Below are 22,164 nucleotides of genomic sequence, written 5' to 3'. Positions count from 1 at the left end.
AGTCCACTATAAAAAAGAATGGGTGCAAAGCCAGGCATGATGAAGCGTGCCTGTAATCCCAGTGATACAGGAAAATAGAAATTCCCAACCTGAAGGGTATCTGGCACGAGTTCGTGTTCTCTAAAATTGAAGAATGAATTTTAGGAGCAACGGAGGTTAAGAGCAGAATGTATTTATTGAGGGAAAGAAAGCTTCCTTTTCTAGAGACTTTTATAGGGCAAAAAAACCACAAGGTGAGGTGGGTCCAAGGTGGGGACAAATGGGAAATCACAAGGTGGGCATGAGATGGGACAACACTATGGTCAGCCAGTAAGAATTGTTCAGGTAAAATTGAATAAACTGGGAACAAATGGGGAAGCAAGTCACACAGGGGCTTTTCCTGTAAGCGGTTGGGTCAGGGACTCTTCAAGGTGATCCCTACCTATTTAGAATATCAATCCCGGGCCAGGGACAAAGCTCAGAGGCATAAGCGCTGCCTGCCTGCCTGCCTGCCTGCCTGCCTGCCAAGCGCAAGGTCCTGAGTTGATCCCCAATACAAAAAAAAAAAAAAAAAAATCAATCCCTGATGTCCATCCCTAGGGAGATAAGTGGGTGCATTTGTTAGTCTTTTGTCTTGAGGTCTGTCCTGCAGCAAATGCATCTCCATTTGCAAGCTATCTTGTCTCCCATATTGGCTCCTTCCAGGGCCGAGCCTGTCTGACTGCCTATATTTCTTTTTTTTTTTTTTTTTTTTTTTTTAGTTTTTTTGGTTTTTCTCCGGTACCAGGAACCGAACTCACGACCTTGCGCTTGCCAGGCAAGCGCTTTTGCCGCTGAGCTGAATCCCCAGCCCCTGACTGCCTATATTTCTATCCAACTCAGCTGCCTTTAACACCAGCACTTGGGAAGCTGAGGCAGGAAGATGGCTGCAAGTTCAAGGGCAACCTGGAGTACACAGTGGGACTCTGTCTCAAGAAAAACATAACTAATTAATGAAAAATAAAAATGGTACAAAGAGGGCCAGGGAACTAGCTCAGTAGCACAAGCGCCTACCTGCCAAGCACAAGGTCCTGAGTTCGATCCCCGGCACCGGAAAAAAAAAAGAAAACTACAAAGAATAAACAGACAACTTTCCCAAAGAGGACAAACAAATATCCAGTGAGCACATACAAAGATTCTCATCATTAGTAACCAGATAAATACAAATCAAAGCCACAATGCGGTATGGAATACTACTTTAAGCTCATGAATATGGCTATTTAAAAAAAAAAAGAAAATCACCAAGTGTTGGTGAGGGTGTAGAAAAATTGGATCCTTCACACATTGCTGGCAGGAACATAAAAAGGTGCATCTCCTTTGGGAAAGCACTTGTTGGTCACCAAGAGGCTAAACACTGAGTTAACATACGACCCAGTCATTCCACCTAGGTACATAGGCAAGAGAACTGAAAACGTGTGTCGACACAAAGCACTGTACAGCAGTGTCTGTAGCAGAATTATTCACAGGAGCCAAAAGGCTGAAATAACTCAAATGCCCATTACCTGATGGACGGATGGGTAAGCAAACTGTGGAATACGTGTATCAGGAACATTATTCCTCCAAAAATTAACTGACGCATAGAACAAAGAGGAAGAACCTTGAAAACCCTCTACTGAGTAAAAGACTCCTTTATATGAAATATCCAGAATAGGCGATCCATAGCAAGAAAAGGAAGACTAGAGGTTGGTAGGTGCTGGGACAAGGCGGGAATGAGATGTGGTCACTAGTAAGTTTCTTTTAGAGATGACGTAAAATATTCTGGCACAGGACCGGGGCTATAGCTCAGCGGCACAGCACCTGTCTGGCAAGCGTGAGGTCCTGAGTTTGATTCCCGAAACCAAAACCAAGTAAAATAAAATATTCTGGCACATATGCCCTTTATGGTACGACTTTGTGAACACACTAAAAGTCTCTAAACTGTACACTTTAAAAGGTAAACTTTATGGTATGTGAACTTTATGCCAATAAAGTTTTAAAAATCCACCCCCCTTTGCTGCACTAGTCACATTTGAAGTGTTCGGCTGGCTGCGGTGGTGCACACCTGCAATCCCAGCACTTGGATGACTGAGGCAGGAGGATCGTCACCCATTTGACGCCAGCCTGGACTACAGAGTGAGTTCAAGGCCAGCCTCAACTACATAGAGAGAAAACCTTGCCTCAAAAAACAAGCAAACAAACACAAAAAACAAAAAACTCAAATGTTCAACAGCACATATGGCTAGCAGGTACCAACCACTGCACTGGAAAGCGTAGATAAAGAACATATTGCTTTGGGGAGCATGCCTGTAATCCCAGCTACAATAGAGGTTGGGGCAGGACGATTCAAGTTCAAGGCCAGCCTGAGAAACTTAGTCACTTAGGAAGATCCTGTATCAAAATTAAAAATAAAAAGAGCTGGGGATGTAGTTCAACCCTCCCTGGTTCAAGCCCTGGTACTGCCAAACAAACAAGTAAATAAACAAATAAATAAATAAATAACTGGTTTGGTTGGAAGTTGCTAGCCTAGACTTAACTGGCAGATCTCAAATGTTTGAGAAGGGCAGGGGGTATAGCTCAGTGGGAGAGAGCCTACCTGGCAAGCATAAGGTCCTGAGTTTGATTCCCAGTACCCAAAAAAAACAATCAAACATTTGAGAAATGTATAAAGCATATTCAATTGAAGGACCTTATTTGAATTCTTATTTGAACAATCTATAAAATAAAGTTGAGAAATAGGGGGTAATTTGAATACTGACTGGATATTTGATTGTATTAATGAATTACATTTAAATATTTTCTTTTTTGTTTGGTTTTTTTTTGTTTTGTTTTGTTTTGTTTTCCGGTACCGGGAATTGAACTCACAACTTGCACTTGCCAGGCAGGCGCTGTGCCGCTGAGCTAAATCCCCAGCCCCAACAGTTAAATATTTTAGATATGACAACACAAACCAAAGATGGGCAAAGGACCTGACTGCATATTTCTCAAAAGAAATAAAAATGAGCCAGGCGTGATGATGCACTCCTGTAATTCCAGGAGGCTGAGGCAGGAGGATCACTGCAAGTTCAAGGCCAACCTAAACTGCATAGCAAGACACTATAAATAAATAAATAACTGTTTTAGCATAGCATGGTGGCACACTCCTGTAACTCAGCACTGAGACAGGCAGAGGTAAGAGGATCGCAAATTCAAGTCCAGTCTGACCAATTTAGTGATTTAGCAAGAACTCGTTTCAAATTAAAAAAGGGGAGGGGTTGTAGCTCAGTGTGAAGGCCCCGGGTTCATTCCCTAGTATCACAAAACAAACAAAAAAAGCTTCTATAATACAGTTACTCAGGAGGTTGTGGCAGGAAGACCGCAAATTCAAAGTCAGCCTGGGCAACTTAGCAAGACGCAGCATCAAAATAAAAAACAAAGGGCTGGGGATGTAGCCAGCCTCTCTGGGTTTGTTACCTAGCAGAATCTACCAAAAGAATAAAATTGTAGGGACTAGGTTGCTCCGTGGTAGAGCACTTGCTTCATGTGAGAAAAGCCCTAGGTTCAACCCCAGCACCTAAATAAAGAAATTTAAATGAAAACCCTTTTAAAAACTTAATTGACAATGAATTGAGAATTACTGAATCTCCTTAATGGGTATCTACGAGCTTATTTTCCTCTATCTTGAAAAATATTTGAAAGTTTTCATAATAACTGGTCAAAAATCAAACCGTATGCTCATATCGAACTAAATCATTCCCACATGGAAATAAGGGTGTTGTTAGGGTTTCTAGTTTTTTACAAGAATTCAGAAATCCAGATTCTAACACAAACCCTTTGGTGTTTGCTGATCCATTTTTTAAATCATAGGGCACAAAAAACAATGGCATCTGGGGTTTGGATTCAGCACACTGCCTCCACTATGCAATATCCAATTTGGAATTAATGGATTCTGAGGCCATCCATCATAAAAGTGATTTATCTTGAGCACATAGTTAACATTGCGTATTTTATTTTTAAAATTACAACATATTTCAAAAAAGTACAAAGAATAATAACACAATCACTCATGTGTCTGCTATGCAGCCTTAACAAATCTTAGTGTGTTGCCATTTTTGCTTCACGAAGAAATAAAATGCTATGCATAATATTAATGTCCTCTTTGTGCCTTTCCTTGATCCCACTCCTTCTCTGCCTCTTCTTGAATTCGTTCCCAGCTTTCCCAACCAAATTTATACAATTTCACTGGAGCTGTTACGTATCCTAAAAACAATAAATGTCTTTGCCTTTTTCTACACTTTAAATAAATGATTTCATTCCATCACAAAAAAAAAAAAAAAAAAAAACCAATTGCATTTCTGTCTGGCAACAATAAAGAGCAGGAAAAGTAACTTTTAAAAAGACCATGTAGAATAACATCAAAAAATAATTTGTAGCTTCGTATAAATCTAGGTAAACATCGGAAAGACACTGGGAGAAGGGATGATAAACTATACTGAAAGGCATTAAATAAGACCTAAATAAATGGAGACATACATTACATTCATGATCTGGAAGACTGCAAATCGCAAGATCAATTCTACTCAAAGCCAGTATAGCGATAATTTCAAAGAGACAGAGAAAAGGGTTAAGAGCACACACAATGACACATTTATATAAATTTCAAAAGTACACAAAAACAAACCATATATTTAGTTATATGCAAACTATAAACATATATGTAAACTATCAAGAAAAGCAAGAAAATAAAAAATAGCAATAAATGATAAAGGTTATAACTGAGGGGACAAAAATTACCACGAGAGGTAATAATGTTTTATGTCTTAAACAGGTTGGTATAAACCCGTGTTTACTGCATGAAAATCCTTCACACCTTACATAGACTTCATGAATAATGTTGTGTTCAATCAATATAAAATAAAACCAGCCACAAGTGACGGCACACACCTATTACACCAGCATTCTCAGGGGCTGAGGCAGGAGGATTGCAAGTTTGAGGCCAGCCTGAGTAGCTTGGCAATTTAAGGAAACCTTGTCTCACAATAAAAAAATAAAAGAGATGGGGATGGAGCTCAGGGTGAAGGCCCTGGGTGCGGGTCCCCAGTACTGATACTGTGAGTGACGAATTCCCGGGAGAGAGGTTCCAGGTTCTTGTGTATGACAAACAACGAACTGGATGTTACACACAGCAGTAAGTAAACAGCAGCTGCATTTATTGATGTTAACAGGTTCACCGGAGAAGGTGCACTCACAGCAAGTGGATTTGTGTGAGCAGGAGGAGGAAAAGCAATGGCACCATCAGGGAGAATGGCTCAGGGCAGCAGGAAGAAAGGAAAAGATGGGATAAATTGGGTTAAACTTAAGGATTTTCCAATGTGTGTGCCCTGCCCAGGGCACCTCCCGTTGGGTCTTTCAGAGCATGGCTGATGACTGTCAGGGTGCCAAGTCACCTCCATTGTATTTACGGTAGATATCCTTTCCCATAATTCACTGTTATCATCAGATGTACAGGACATGCAGTCCACATGTCCTGACCCGCATGCAGAGCTCCTCCTCAACGACTTGGCTTTTGAGGGCACTCCTCTGCCCAGTGCTTTCCATCACTCTGTGGATTACCTTGGTTCCCCCTGGTGCCTTGCGCTATATCATGAGCCTTATCGCTTAGGTCCAGTATAGCTTTCACCTGCCTTTTTGCCTTCTTCAACTACTGTTTCTTCTCTTTTGTGCTACAGTCATTAAAGACCCTATAAACCACATCACCCAATTGACTTACTCCAGCTTGTGGGCCCCGTTGGAATTTTCAGGGTTTCCTCCTAATATCTGGAGTTGACTGGCTAATAAAATACACTCCCAGGATAATCTGGCCATCTCTAGACTCTGGGTTTAAGTTTATTTCCAGAGTCCCTCCTCAAGCCCGTATCTGGAAGCAACTAGATTCTCGTCAGCACCCTCACTGGTAGCTCTGAGCTTATCATCATTTACAGGCGTGGGCATGCCCTTGCGCATTCGTGCTGTTGGTTTCGTTTCTCCCCAGTAGTATCCCACTCAGGCGCTCCTTGAGGCCTCCTGGGGACACTGCCTGTGCAGGTTTGTACCGACAGCCTGTGGGGAGAGGGCTGCAAGAGGGAGTACCCAGCTGCATAAGCTCCCAAGGCAGGATTAGTTCTAGGGCTGTAGGTGGAGAGCCATGAAGGCTTGAATATAAGGCAATACTGACCATTTCTCCTGTCTCTTACTAAAGAGCTGCAAGTGGAGCACGGTGTTATACTTTAAGATGGCCGTGCTTCCTGCTCCCCATGTGAGTACGTAGGCCATACCTTATTACACAAGAATATAAGATGTTCTTGAGGCTCTGGAGGTCGAATTTATCCCAGTGTCTGAGAAGGCATCCGAGCAGGGAGTTGAATGGAATGGAATGGCCGCAGTATTTCCCCCCCCCAATGCATCTGTGGGAAGAAAGAGTAAGAATTAAGTGATGGGAACCTCACAGAGCATCTCCTGGGTCAGTCCGTGATCGGTTCAGCCCCAGAACATCCTCTGGTACAGCTGAACTCCTTGGGATTTAGATGCCAGGCATCTCCTGCTTGGGTGGGCACCTGCAACACTTCCTTTGGACTTTGCATCCCCCACCCTTTGGCCACAACCCATCTCCTGGTCAGGGTGTGCCGAGCTGGGGTACCCTACTAGCTGGACGCCTGTAGCCAATACTGAAATTCCCAAACATTATGGTATATGCCCCTAAGAAAGGGTAATAAGCACTTCCCCTCCGAGACCTCAATAAAAACCGGACAAATTTTCCTGCATAGGTGCCTCCTGGGTGCTCTGGCTGACAGGTGAGTAATTTGATTACTGGTTTTTAATCACACCAACTATCTGGGGGAGCCAGGCCTGGGTCCCACTAAGATTTTCCCGAACCATTGTACCTGGGCCCTATAGGGCATGCTTGCTTGCAAAGGGCTGAGGAAAGTCTAACGCGCGAGGAATCAGGTAGGTGGCCGTCCAAGGAAAGAGACCAAACAAACTGGGAAGCCCGTCGGAGCAGTTATTATCCTAGGAGAGGTGGGATTTTGGACCCTGCTGTTGGGAGCTCCTGGAACTGGATATTGGTCATATGTGTGAGGGCAGGTCAGAGCCAGAGTGCCTTAGGCAGTCAAGCTACCTCAGTATTGAAAAAGGCTTCCTGCCTGGACAATTACAGTCCTTAGTCGCTAGGCAACATTATCTCTCCTGATACTAACTTTGCAAGAGTATAAAATAAACGCCCCTACTGCTGAAGTCCGCCCCTGCTGCTGAAGTCCTTCCTCTTGCTCATCAGGTAAGAGGTACCTCCACCTGAGCCCGGCTATGGTCTCTCGTCTTTATTTTCTAAATCCTCTTGCCGTTTTCTCCCGGGGACCACCGAGTCCCACACCCTGCTGCCGCTAGTAGTGCAGCCAGGTCCTAGCTTTAAAATTCAAGCCCCTGTCTAGTACTGCCACCCCTTCCTGGCCCCTGGCTGTCTCCAACTCGCCTCCCATTTCGGCAGGTCCCGCCACAAAAGTATGGGTTTCCTGCTAGATGAAAGCTGCACAATGAAAAGGCGGTTAGCAACCATAGTTTACACATCTTTTTAGATAGGGGAATAACCTCGAAGCCAAAATTATTGTAACACCGGAAACAAACATTACGGAGCTAGGAAATCAGTTTAGTATTAAAGAAACAACACAAGGAAGAAATATACATAGGTGAGCTTCACAAGCTGGGCTGGGCTGCAGGGAGGGCTGTGGGCAGACGGCGCACTCTACCCTCAGACTGTAGTCCCTTCACACAGGGGTGTATGCTTCCCCTCCCCGCTCCTACCTGCCGGGTCACTAAGCTCCTTTACGCTCCAACTCCCTGCCTCTCCAGGCTAACTAATGTCAGAAGAAAAGTTCAAAGGATTTGAGTTTTCTGACATACGAAAGCCATGGCATCAGGCAGACCGAGCTTATGCCTTTCAGTTTTCAGAAAGAGATCCAAGAAGCAGTTTGGAGGTCCTCCCTTAGACTAAGGGGTTTTGGACCCACAGTGAGTGTGCTTTGGAGAATGCTTTCTCCGGAGACAAGGTCTGTACGTCCACTGGGTCTCAGGACCGGGCTTTCCCATGTCCGTTGCAAGAGAAGCTTTACTCAAGACACAGGACAGGGAGATTCAACGTGGCTGACTACAGGAGGCATCACATTGGGAGATACTCGGAGAAAATCAACTGAAAATACATCATTGGAAAAAGGAAAGGGACACACATCATGACAAAAAAAAAAAAAAATCAGTCGAAAATATGGGACTTGGCTGGGTGCGGTGGCGCACGTCTGTAATCCCAGCACTCGGGAGGCTGAGGCAGGAAGATCGTTGCGAGCTCGAGACCAGCCTGGGCTACAAAGTGAGCTCAAGGCCAGCCTGAACTGCATAGCGAGACCCTGTCTCAAAAAGACAAAAAAAAAAAAAAAAAGAAAATATGGGACTTGTAGATCAAACAAAATATAGTCATAGGAGTTTATAAAAACACAAAGCAAATTGGGTGTGGTGGCGCACACACCTGTAATCCCAGCACTCGGGAGGCTGAGGCAGGAGGACTGTGGAGAGTTTGGGGCCAGCCTGGTCTACACAAAGTGAGCTCAAGGCCAGCCTGAACTACACAGTCAGGTCTTGTCTCAAAAACAACAACAAAAGAAGGCAAAGCAGTCCACAGGTTGCCCATGGGGCCTATGTGTACAAGCAGCATAGGAACCGCCATTCCCCTAAGTTCCCAAACACCCGATGGAAACCCCAACAGTGTGCAAGACTCAAGCCACACAGAACAGATGAGGAATATCAGGCCCCTTGCCTCTTTTGCCCACCTCCAAACAGGATCTGCAGGCGGGCAGCACTTTTCGCCGGTACCCACAGGGGCAAGTGACCAGGAAGCTGCTCCCCCCCAGAAGGTCCACCCGTTTATTTTCAGACTATGAGAAAGAAGATAAAAAGCAACCTCTGACTGACTCGGGAACGAACCATCAATGACTGAGCGGACGCAGAGGCCTCCAGGGAGACACACGTGAGTGGAGCAGAGCGGATAATGCTGCATGCCCCGGCAGCTAACTGAAGCCCCTAGAGACAGAGAGGAGAGAGACTGCTGGCGACCGCAGCACCCACCCTCTGCTTCCAGAGGTGTGGAAGAGAAGGGACTGCAGGGGCCCGGGGCGGCCCGAGTGAAGGCTGGGAGCGGGGCAGGCTTGGGTTGTCTTTTGGGGCGCTCCCAGTGTAAAGCACCTAGGCAAACAGGCTAGGGAGACGGGCTGGCAGCCCAGGGACATCCGGAGAGTTGCTGCCTGAGGACTCAGGCCCCACACCCCAAAACCAGAGGCCCAAGGTCAGCCTGCAGGTCTGTAGAGCAGAAAATGCAGAGTTGGTGCCCCAGACTTGCGGTCTGAGAAATCTCATCTGCTTTTTCTTTTTTGCTTTTTTAGGTTTATATTTTTGCTGGTTGTTTGTTCTGTTCCTTCTTCTTTCTTGGCTGTCTTTGATAGCTGGATTTTTTCACATGAGGGAACATTCTCTCCAGGTTTTCTGGCTGGCTTTGATCTTCTTTTCCTTCTTCATTCTTTCTCTCCTCTCTTGTCCAGTTCCCCAAAGCTTGAGTAATCGTCCTCTGTCCTTCAGATTTGCTTCTAGCATCTTTCTCTATTTTGCCCTTAGCCTTCGTAAAGTCCTCAACATTCAAGAGGTAAAATCACTGTACTGCGGGGAAATTCAGTACTGACAAGTTCTGGGTAGTGTCAGATTTTGTTATATAACTATGGATCTTGCTCCTATGGGTAATAGTACTACGTTAATAATTACCACAGTTTGTCAGTTTCCAAACTGTACTTGATGCCATTGTTTTTTCGGTGGAGGTGGTAATAGGGTTTTTTTTTTTTTTATTTGTTTGGCTTTTTTTTTTGGTACCAGGAATCAAACTCAGGACCTCGCGCTTGCCAGGCAGCCACTTGTGCCACTGAGCTGTATCTCTGGTCTTTTGATGCCATTGTTACTGGTAACTGTACTTCCAACTAGGGAAGCCTCCCTACTAATAAAGCTACCTACAGTAAGTATTTTACAAGCATCAATGCACAAAGCAAATTTTAAAAATAACAATAAATAAAATGACAAGATGGAGAAGCAAGATGCTACCCTAGACATCCAGCCCACCCAGGGCATGTCCAGGAGATGAGGTGGTGGACATCAGAAGCCAACCACCTAAATTCTCTGAAATAGTAGCAACAGAAGGAACAAAACAGACAAATTAAGCTTTAGAAAAAAAGATTGAAAATAATTTCTCAGGTTAAAAAAATGAGATCATAATGAATGACTTGGTTAGTGAATCTAGAATACACACACATTAAAAAAAAAAAAAAAAGAGGTAGCAGTGGGGATCTAACTGAGTGGCACAAGTGCCTGCCTGGCAAGTGCAGAGTCCTGAGTTCGATTCCTAGCACACACACACACACACAAAAAGAGCTTTGGAGAATGACAGAAACCATGAATGTCCAACATAGGAAGGAAATGGAATGCATGAAATAGATTCAAACTGATATCCAAGAGATTAAAAATTCTATTGAAAGTATACGACACAGAATGAAACAATGTGATGACGGAATATCAGATCTATAAGACAAGATTTGCAGTTAGCGATCATCAAAAGATTTCTCAAAAAATAGCAAGGGACCACAAAAAGAAAAAAATCAGTGCAACAGCTACATGATGATGCAAAGAACAACATAAAATTAATCAGACTCAATCAAAAAGCAAGATAGCGGAAACCTTTGTACAAAGAACACCTGTTCACAGAACTACTGGCATAAAACTTCCCAGGCGTGGCAAAAATATTTTGACAGAGAGGTAAGTGATGCATATTACAGAGAGCCCTTCCCAGTCCTCGTGGAGGTCTGCAAAATGTATAGTTGTAATCCCATGAAAACGTTACTGGGATTCTATCAAATTAATGTCAATCTACCACTCCCAGTGCAACCCATGGCGCAAATAAAGCCAATAATATATCCAAAAGGGTGGGGGATCAAGGGGGTCCTGAGTCCTGCGACAATGATGGCTAACCGGAACAAAGGCCTTGACCCAGGACGGAACCCCAGTTTTATTAATTCATGAAAAAGGGAGTGGCTTGAGCATGAGTGACTGTGAGAACGGCGGGAAGTACGTGAGTGCCCCGTGAGTGCCCCGGGCTGGCCTGGGTAGGAGGCCTGAAATCACCTCTGCAACATGCACAGAGAAGGGTATGCGGTGGTGGCGTACACCAGGGATATAGCTCAGTGGCACAAGCCTGGCAAGCACAAGGTCCTGAGTTCAATTCCCTGTACCAAAATAAGAAAGACTCAAATCCATGCAATTTGGAAGAAAAAGGGTAAAATCTCAACAGATCCTGCAGAAATCAAGATCTTTAATACTGAGAATCTGTATTCTCATAAGATGGAAAACATGGAACGTACAGATTCCTACAGACATACAAATTACCAAAGGTGAATCAAGATATAAAAATTCTAAGTAACCCAATATCAGTCAGTAAAATTGAGGAAGTAATTAAAAACCTACACACAAAGAAAAGTACAGGACCTGATTGATTCACTGCTGAATTCTACAAAAAAATTTAAAGAAGGGGCTGGGGATTTAGCTCAGCGGCAAAGCGCCTGCCTGGCAAGCGCAAAGTCGTGAGTTCAGTTCCCGGTACCGGAGAAAAACCAAAAACCCAAAAAAAAAAATTTAAAGAAGATCTAATGCCACTAGTCAAATTCTTCACTGAAGTTGAAAGGGAAGCAATACTCCCAAAATCATTCCCGGAAGCAAGCATTATGCTGCACTCACACCAAAACTAGAGAAAGACACTATATAGTGAGATTCTGTCTCAAAACACCAAACAAACAACTGGGATCGCATCTTATTAAAAAGCTTTGGCACAGCAAATGAAACCACCAACAGTGAAGACATAACAAACGGTGTGGGGAAAAATTTTTTCCAGTTGTCCCTCAGAGAAAAGGCTACTATCTAGTATATATAAAGAGCTGAGAAAGACTCAGATCCCTCCAAATTAAAAGATCCAATCCAAAAAAATGGGCATCTGAAATGGAACAATTCTCAGGTAAAGTACAAATGGCAAATACATGAAAAATATTCAGCATCACTGGTCTTTCCAGAGATGCAAACTAAAACAACACTGAAATTTCATCTCACTCCAAAAAGAGTGGCTATCATGAAGAAATCAACCAACAGCCGGGTGTGGTGGCGTACACCTGTAATCCCAGCACTCAGGAGGCTGAGGTAGGAGGATCATTATGAGTTCGAGGCCAGCCTGGGCTACAAAGTGAGCTCAAGGCCAGCCTGAACTGCATAGTGAGACCCTGTCTCAAAAAGACAAAAAGAAAAGAAATCAACCAATAACAAATGCTGGTGGGGCTGTGGGGAAAAGCAAATACTTCTCTATTGTTGGTGAGAGTGTAGACTGGTACAACCTCTGTGGAAATCAGTGTGGAGAGTCCTCAAAAAACTAAAACTAGAAGCTCCATTTGACCTTGCTATTCCCCTTCTTGGTATCTTCATGAAAGAATTAAAAGCATCATATCATAGCTATATATGCACATGCAGGTTTATAGCAGGACACTTTGAGTTAGCTAGATCTTGGAAACAGCCCAAATGCCCCATCAACTGGTGAATGAATAAAAAAGATGTGGGTTTTTTATACAAGCGAGTACTACTCTGCCATAAAGTATAAGCTTGAGGCATTTACAGGTAAATGCATGCACCTTGAGACCATAATCTTAAGTGAAATAAATAGGACACACATGTTTAAACATAACATTGTTTCACTGGTTTGAGAAATCAAAAGGACCAAATAAATAAGGACCAAAATGTATAATAGATATTGGGAAATGCGAAGGAAATGTTCAAGTGGGAAGGGGAACAAAGAAGGGGGAAGGAGGGGGGAGGGGAAAAAGAACAGAGAATACAAAGAAAAAAGGAAAACAAAGCTTTTGTAAATAAGGAAGGGAAGAAAGGTTAAAGGGCGGGGAGAGGATTGGGGAAAGGATGAAATATTCATTTTGTGTAATAAATAAAGGACACAAAGAAAGATGGAAAGGAAGAGAAGAAAGGAAGAAGGAAGGGGTTGTGTAGCTCTGGGGTATAATTCCAATTTTGTCATAAAGGTGCATTATTGTGGGTGTATAATACATTTATTCTTTAAAATATTTCTGTTCAATTTTAATTTTATGAATTGCATTAAACAGTGATCACTTAACAGGAAAAAAAATCCAAAATAAATTATTGAATTTATTCAATATTTAAAATATTTTTAATATTGTTTATAAAAAAAAAAAAATCAAGGGGGCTGGGGATTTAGCTCAGCAGCACAGCGCCTGCCCAGCAAGCACAAGGTGGTGAGTTCGATTCCTGGTACGGCAGGAGGGGTGGGGGGATCAAGATTTTTTTTCCGGTACCAGGAATCCAACTCACGATAGAGGAATATATTTCTATTCCTCTATCAAGTGCAATGGAAATGCCAATGTAATGCTATAACAAAAATAATCTTTATATCAATTACCACACCTAAGGCAGTCTTTACACATGACAACAGCACATTCCATACACATTCTGTAGCTTATACTGACAGAACATATCTTTAGTTTTCCTGGCCTTTTTGTAGGACATACTTGACATCTTTCTGGTCTTCTGTTTTGTCAGAAGGTTCTTATTACACTGTAAAATTTTATAGTTAACAGCACATAAAATATCAATAAAATAAAGCCTTAAATTCTTAATATGTATCGCAAATTTAGAATACACATGAACATTTCCAGATCAGCTGTGTACCTGCTTACAATACCTAAAGGATCACATCAAAAAAACTAAAAAAAAAAATAAAAGATCACATCAGAAATTCCTATATGAACTACAATGAAAATATCAATAGAATGCTATAATAAAAATAACCTTTGCTTCAATTGTCACACCCAAGGCAGACTATATGGGCCCTGGCCTAGGACCCAATCTCCTGCTCAGGAGTATGATGAAGAAATAAAACACAAACAAGATATATTTTAGTTATTTATAGGGGGGAACTATGAAGAAGGTCAAGCAAGAAAAGACTAAGACCACGAGGCACCAGTGTCTCCAGTATTTATTACGTGTACAGCTTAATTGGGAGATGTGCTGGTGCACTGCAGGAAGCATTAGGACTGAACAGCTGATCCAAGTACGTGCTGTTGAGTTGAAGAACAAAACAGGTCCTGGTTACCAAGTGTTAAGTGAAACTACTGAGCTGGGAAAAGAAATCTAGTGAGTCGCAAAGTCCTTAGCTGTGATGTTATCTTGTATTGAAGGTTGCTGGTCTCAGCCCTGGCCATTGGCCTGGGAGTAATCTCATCCACCTGCCAGTCAGTCATGTAGGCCTAGGACAGACTCTCAATTTATGCCAGTTTATTAGGAAGAATCACTGCCTGCTGTGCACCATATCACCATGGTCCTCAGCAGTTCCCCCTTTTCTCTTGTGAAGCTGAAGTAGCTGTACAAGGGAAAGTGGGGTTATGTAATGTCTACTTGACAGTTGGTTGCAATTCCTCTATGGCATATTACGAATATAAGCAGAAAAAACACAGCAATAAGGCCTAGAATTCCAACATAAAATCAGAAATGAGCCTTAAGATATGTAAATGGGTTGAGATGATTAAGTGGATCAATGACTTTATCTCACTCTTGAACTTGATCATTGATATCTTGGGTTTGTTGTGACATGGAAAGCACCTCTCTCTGGAGTTTATCAATATCCAAAGTAATATTCTGACAGACTGCAGCTTCAATATGCTTCTTAATGTGTTGCTACGGATGAGAGGACTTATTTATAAGGCAAAGGAGTGGCACACAACCATGTGATAGTGTAGTGACACTTGAACCTTTGCTGCAATTGCAAACTCTCTATTTGGTTCCCCAGCCACAGAGCAGCAATTTCCAGCACACTTATCTGTGCCTGAAGCTTAGTCTCTATATCTCATTGGATTTTCCAGGCGTTATCTGCAGTTTCGGTCCAGTTGTTAATGAAATGTGTAGTCTGCACAGAATGTGTAAGAGCCACTGAGGAGACAACTGCACTAGAGATGAGGAAAACTAGGGAGACAGACAGTTTCTGCAATTGTAAGTCCCACCACACCTTCACTAGGTGCATCAAACGATCAAGCAAGGTGTGGAGTACAAAGGAGGTGGGAGAGTATTGTCAAGGCTCTGTAAGATTAACAGGCAGCCAAACGCCAGGCATCTGTCCCATAATTATTACTGTTTGCGTACGGAGCTCTCCAGGCTTAAAACAACAACTCAAGAACATAATTAAAACAAGTGAATAAATTGTTCTGCCATGACACTGTGGCAAATAAAAGCACGTAAAGGTTACAAATATATATTCCAGTATTAATCACCTTATAAATTATACACGAGGACATGTTTTCCTTTATCTGAAACCAATTCCTTACCTACTCTGACCCTGACATCATAAAAGGGAAGATCCAGTTTCCATAAAATATGTTGCATAGGTCCTGCTCCACCCTTGTAGGGAATTTGGGGTACTGGAGCAGTAAGCCCCAATCCAGTCTAATTAATAAATTCTGTAGACTCACAAGTTAAGGAGCGATTTCCTTGGCTTTTCATTTGGAGGGGCCAACAGTCCTGTTTATTTTTTCCCAGATACTTCCCTTGAGGAGCCCAATCTACAAAGCTGAAACGATGCGCGGGGGACTTTTTCTCTCCTTGTTCGGCTCCACACATATCCCAGGGAGATAGAGCTCCTTCCTGGAAATGTAGGAAATAGGCCTTAGCTACACAATGGGGCACGCTGGGTAGATGAGAATCTGTAGGCTGATCAAACATAGGGATTGACCCCAAAGTTATCAAAATCAAATTATCATCTGTTTCGACCCCGAAGTTATCAAAATGAAATTATCATCTGTCGACCCCACCCATTTTTTAATCCTAGCTGGGGGCAAGGCGAGTCCTGGGTTCTCACAGGAGTCACACATAAAGGGGGCTAGATAAGATGAGAGGTATAACTAACAGTAGCCTGCTCTTCTCACTCCATTGTAGCATGTGGGCCCGGCAATATATCTAACCTGCGACGCATATCATCACTACCATGATAAATCTCAGGAGGATGGTCTATCCAGGTAATAGGCTGCAAAAGAGGTAGATCTGAAACACAGGCCCAAAACTCACTGGCCAATACATACTTAAGTAGCCAACAAAGCCAGCAAAGCAAGTAAAATATTATCTGACACTGGCAGCAGCCCCTGAAGAGCTGTCATCGCCCTAGCCTCAGACGTAGTCAATTTGATGTCTCCCCATTGGATGATGTCGCTAGGGTTCTCCGGATTCTGTGGTCTCAATGTCAGGTTTCCGGGGGCCCTTTGTGGGTGGGAACTGTCAGCTGAAACACTTAAATAGGCAGAGCAATTGCCAGCTATCTATCTTTACCAATGAACTCTCCCAGATCCGGCATGGGTATCCTTCCATAGAACTGTGGATGAGGAGTGTATTGTTCTTGGTCTACTGCCCAATGCAGCTCCACAGGCAGCATTTTTATTCTGTAGCAGGATTTAAGAAATTTAAGACAAAAGATGCAAAATCCAGTTTAGTTTGAGGAGAAACCTGCATACTTCTTTTTTTCTTTTTTCATAGTTATTAACTTTTTTATTTTAAAAATAAAAAAACTAACAACAACGAAGACAAAATCAAAACAACAAAAACAATATATAACCTCAAAACAAAATGATAGGAATTAACAATGGTTGCTACATGACATACTATTTAATCGTTAAGTTGACCCTTTGTACTATGGCTGGTCGATGTGGCTTATAAGGGATGCCAGGAACATGCTTAATATGCCACAATGGGAAAAATATTTGGATCTACTTGCTTACATAGGCGGCATCATTATCTGTTTTGATAGTTTTGAGGACACCCATAGCTACAAAATCTGACAACCAATGCTGTTGCATATAGTTAAGACTTTTCTCGGGCCGGGGAGAGAGCTCAGTGGCACAAGCACCTGCCTAGCAAGCCAAGGTCCTGATTTCGATTTCAGATACCAAAAAGAAAAAACGACAAATTAAAAAAAAATACTTTTCTCCTAAATGACAAGTAGCAAGTATCCTATAAGAATAGGTGTTGATGGAGGATGCACAAATTTGTAATTTACCAAGGGAGGAAATGTGTGTGACAACCATGTGCCACAGGCCTCATTAGTTTTTGCGCCCCATGGATCGCTGCCCTCTTGAGGTGATCTTTGTGGAATTTTCTGGAAAGGACAAGCCATTACAATTTGTCTGTCTCAACTTCTGGATATTTGATGTTCTCTCACAAGGGCTTTGGAATTTTGATGAAAATGTTCATGAGACCAATCAGCTTTATAAAAAGAAGAAACAAGCAATTAGGGTATCAACTCGAAGCTAAGGGTTCCAAGTGGGTTAGAATGTGATCTAATATGATCTATGAAAAAAAGAGTGCAGTTCAAGATTAAATGGCCTTTTAAAGGCAAAAAAAATAAAATAAAATAAATTAAAAAATAAGGCAAGGAACATATTTAACAATACAAGATCCAGCCAGGTGTAGTGGCACACGCCTGTAACCCCAGTATTCGAGAGGCTGAAGCAGGAGGATCGTTTCAAGTTCAAGACCAGCCTGGGCTACAAAGTGAGCTCAAAGCCAGCCTGAACTGCATAGCGAGACCCTGTCTCAAAAAGACAAAAAAAAAAAAAAAAAAAAAACCAATACAGGACCCAGGGTCGATCGCAAACTGATAGTTTCTAGGCTCTGGGTCAAATAGCCCAAGCCAAATCACTAATGATATTTATAGGCATTGTAGCAAAACTTTTTATGACACAAGAGAATAGCAGTAAGTTCTGATCATTGAGCTGCAAGACTAGGAGTAGTTAAGACAGGTTGAAAATCCTTACTCCAAATGACCACCTTAAACAAACAAACAGAACAGTCACCTCGCCTTTAGAAAACCCAACTGTAAAACAAACTGCGGCATTAGGTATGGGTTTGAATGAAGTTATTCTGGGAATTATACAGGCATTCCAAAGGAAGGAAGAAATTAAACAAGTGATCATGAGTATAATGATAATCTATGTTGCCCAAAATTTCTGCGAATGCCACCTGCCCCTAAAAAGCCAAAAAGGGGGAAAAAAAGAAATAAAAGATTGAAAATAAATCATAAAAATTTGAGAAAGGGACACTATACCAACAAAAGAACATGAGGAATAACTGAAATGTGAATTCTAGAAATCACAAATTTAATCACTAAAACTTAAAAGAATTAGATACGTATAAAGAGAGAACTGAGGATATGGAAGATACCTCAGAAAAGGAGATCCAACACAGAGAAAAAGAACTAGAAAATGTGAATGAAAACTGAAGAGACAAGTCAAAAAACATCAACTATATACTTCTACAGCATATACTTGGTAGTGGTTCTAGAAATTAGAACATGAAAAAAATTATCTTCGAAATTATAATGCAAAAGAATGTTCCACAATGGTTGAGAGGCATGAATCCTCAACTCCAGGAAATACAATCTATCATAATTCAAAAATAAAACTTTCAGCCATAAAGTTCACAATGAACAGCTGGGTGCCGCAGCACATGCCTGTAATCCCAGCACTTGGGAGGCTGAGGCAGGAGGATCATTGTGAGTTCAAGACCAGCCCGAGCTACAAAGTCAGCTCAAGGCCAGTCTGAACTGGAGTGAGACCCAGTCTCAAAAAGACAAAAAAAAAAGTTCACAATGAAGACTTAAACATATATAGCAACAAAATACCGTCAACACACCATCAAAATACCATCATTATTACAGAGAAACATAGCAAGTTAAAGATGAATACTGTAAACAAAAATGAGTGAGGCAAAGGGATAGGTACAGGAAAAGAAGTTGATTAATTGCAGACAACATGAGTGCCTGTAACATGACTGTATATTGAACAAAAAGATCCACCAAAAGACATTTAGAATAACCAGATTCAGCAATGTACATAATACAAAATCAATAAACAAAAAATCATGTTCTTGTAAACGAATATTGAACCCACTAAGAAATTAGGAAAAAATATCATTCACAATAATAACAAGAAAACTTTAGTACTTGGGAATTAACCTAAGAAAGTGAAAGGCATCTACAATGAAAACTACAGTACTCTAAAAAGAAAACCAAAGGACATCAGGAAATTGAAAGAAAGCTGCACCTGGTGAAGCTTCTAATCCCAGCAGTTGGGAGGCTGAGGCAGGCAGGCCAACCTGGCCTGCATAGTGAGTTCAAAGCTAGTCTAAACTACATGGCAAGACCCTGTCTCGAAAGGAAGAAAAGAAAAGAAGAGGAACAGGAGAGGGATAGGAGAGGAGAGGAGAGGAGAGGAGAGGAGAGGAGAGGAGAGGAGAGGAGAGGAGAGGAGAGGAGAGGAAAGAAAAAGATACCACCCCCAGTACCTGAAGAGACAGAAGCAATATAGTCAAAATGGCCATACTCTTAAAATGGATATACAGACTTAACACAACATGAAAAACACCAACAGCATTCTTCATAGAACTAGAGAAAACAATCCTAAAACTCGTATGGAATTAGAAGAGACCTCTATAAAAAAAAAAAAAAAAAAAAAAAGAAGAGGAGACCTTCAATAGCAAAAGCAATCCTAGATTACAGGAGCAAAGTAAAAGGCACCACAATCACACACTTCAAGTTATTATTACAAAGCTGCAATGCCAGGTGTGATGGCGCACGCCTAAAATCCCACTCCAGAGGTTGAGATAGGGAGGCTGAGACAGGAGTGCGATGCTAGCCTGGGCTACATAGCAAGTTCAAGGCCATCTGAACTACATACTGAGATCTTGTCTTAAGAAACAAACAAACAAAACAACAACAACAAAAAAACAGCTTCAGTGATAAAAACAGCATTCCTTAAAATAGACATGTAGATCAGTGGAGCAGAACAGAGAAAGCAGAAACAGCCTCAAGCATATTCAAATACATGATTTTTGACAAATGAGCCAAAAACATGCTAGAGGAAAGATAGTCACTTTAATCAACAGTTTGGAAAAACTGGCTATCCACATGGAGAGGACTGTATTTATCTAGACCCTCATCTCACCATGCACTAAACTAAAATCAAAATGGTTCAAAGATATAAATGTCAAAACAGAAAGACTGGCCACGCATGGAGGTGTTCATCTGTAATCCCAGCACTAGGAGGCTGAGGCAGGAGAACCGATGTCAGTTTGAGGCCAGCCTGGGCTACATAGTGAGTTCAAGGCCAGCCTGGACTACATAAGCAGACCCTGCCTCAAAAAAGAAAACACGGGGGGCTGGGGATTTAGCTCAGTGGTACAGCGCCTGCCTGGAAAGCCTGAGGTCTTGAGTTTGATTTCCGGTACCAGAAAAAAAACAAAAACAAAAAAAAAAGAAAACACAGGCTGGGGATATAGCTCAGTGGTACAGTAGGGCCCTGTGTTCACTCTCCAGTACCACAAATATAGAAAAAGAAAGCATAAACACACACACAACAAAAACAAAAACAAAACAAAACAAAAACCCATAAACACTGAATAGGATGCAAGATTATAGGCAAAGGAAAGACCTCTCTAAATAGAGCCCCGGTGACACAAAAAATAGTGCCAAGAGTCAACAAATTAAAAAGCTTCTGCGTATCAAAGGAAACAGCCAACAGAATGAAAAGACAACCTAGAGAATGGGAAAAAATTTCTGCAGGTACACCTCAGAAGGAAAGCTAGTATCTAGAATATATAGAAAGAACTCAAAGATAAATAAAAGACCCAATCAAAAATGGGCAACTGAAGGGGCTGGGGATTTAGCTCAGCAGCACAGGGCCTGCCTGGCAAGCGCAAGGTCATGAGTTCAATTCCTGGTACCGGAAAAAAAAACAAAAAACAAAAAAAAGGGCAACTGATATGAATACACACTTCCCAGAAGAACACATGGCCAATAAATACATGAAAAATGCTCAACACTGAAGGCCATTAGAGAAACAGAAATTAAAGCAACATCAAGATTCCATCTTACCCCAGAAGAATGGCTGTCATCAAGAAATCAAAGCCAGGCATGGTGATACACCCCTGTAATCCCAGCACTCAGGAGGGTGAGGCAGGCCCACAGCCCTGAGCTCGAGGCAGCCTGGGCTACACAGTGAGTTCAAGGCCAGCCTGAACTACACAGCAACACACTGTCTCAAAAAAAGAAAGAAAAAAGAAAGTCAAATAACAAATGTTGGCCGGACGTAGGGGCGCACGCCTGTAATCCCAGCACTTGGGAGGCTGAGGCAGGAGGATCGTTGCAAATTCGAGACCAGCCTGGGCTACAAAGTGAGCTCAAGGCCAGCATGAACTGCATAGCGAGACCCATCTCAAAAAGACAAAAAAATAAATAAACAACAAAAAAAAAAACAAATGCTGATGAGGCTGTGGAAGGGAAAAAGGAATCCTTCTACATTGTTGGTAGAAATATAAACTAATATAAATACTATGGAAATCAGTATTGAAATTCTTCAAAAACTAAAATTAGAAATTCCAGCCAGGCATGGTGGCACACGCCTGTAATCCCAGCACTCGGGAGGCTGAGGCAGAGGATCGTTGTGAGTTCAAGACTAGCCTGGGCTACAAAGTGAGAAGGAAGGAAGGAAAGAAGGAAGGAAGGAAGGACAGAAGGAAGGGAAAGGAAAGGAAGAAAGAGAAAGAAATAAAAGAAAGAAAGAGCTGCATAGCAAGACCCTCTCTTAAAAAGACAAAAAAGAAAAAAAGAAGCCAGGCGTGCTGGTGCACGCCTGTAATCCCAGTACTCGGGAGGCTGAGGCAGGAGGGTCATTGGGAGTTCAAGACCAGCCTGGGCTACAAAGTGAGCTCAAGGCCAGCCTGAACTGCATATAGCAGGACCCTTTCTCAAAAAAAGACAAACAAAAAAAAAAGATAGGAAGTAAGGGACAGACATTTGTCAAATGGAAGAGATCAAGATATGGAGGGAGTGGGGAGGGAAAGTATGTGAATAAAGGAATTAAGATGCGTTATGTCCATGCACCAACTCCACACAAGGAATGTAATCATTATGTACTGCAGACATGTGCTAATAAAAATAAGTCAATGAAGAAAAAGACAAACTACTCCTGGTAGGAA

Source organism: Chinchilla lanigera, unplaced genomic scaffold, assembly GCF_000276665.1.
Source record: "Chinchilla lanigera isolate Chin_1 unplaced genomic scaffold, ChiLan1.0 scaffold00115, whole genome shotgun sequence".
In the NCBI taxonomy this organism is placed as follows: domain Eukaryota; kingdom Metazoa; phylum Chordata; class Mammalia; order Rodentia; family Chinchillidae; genus Chinchilla; species Chinchilla lanigera.
Note: the sequence above shows the minus strand (reverse complement) of the source record.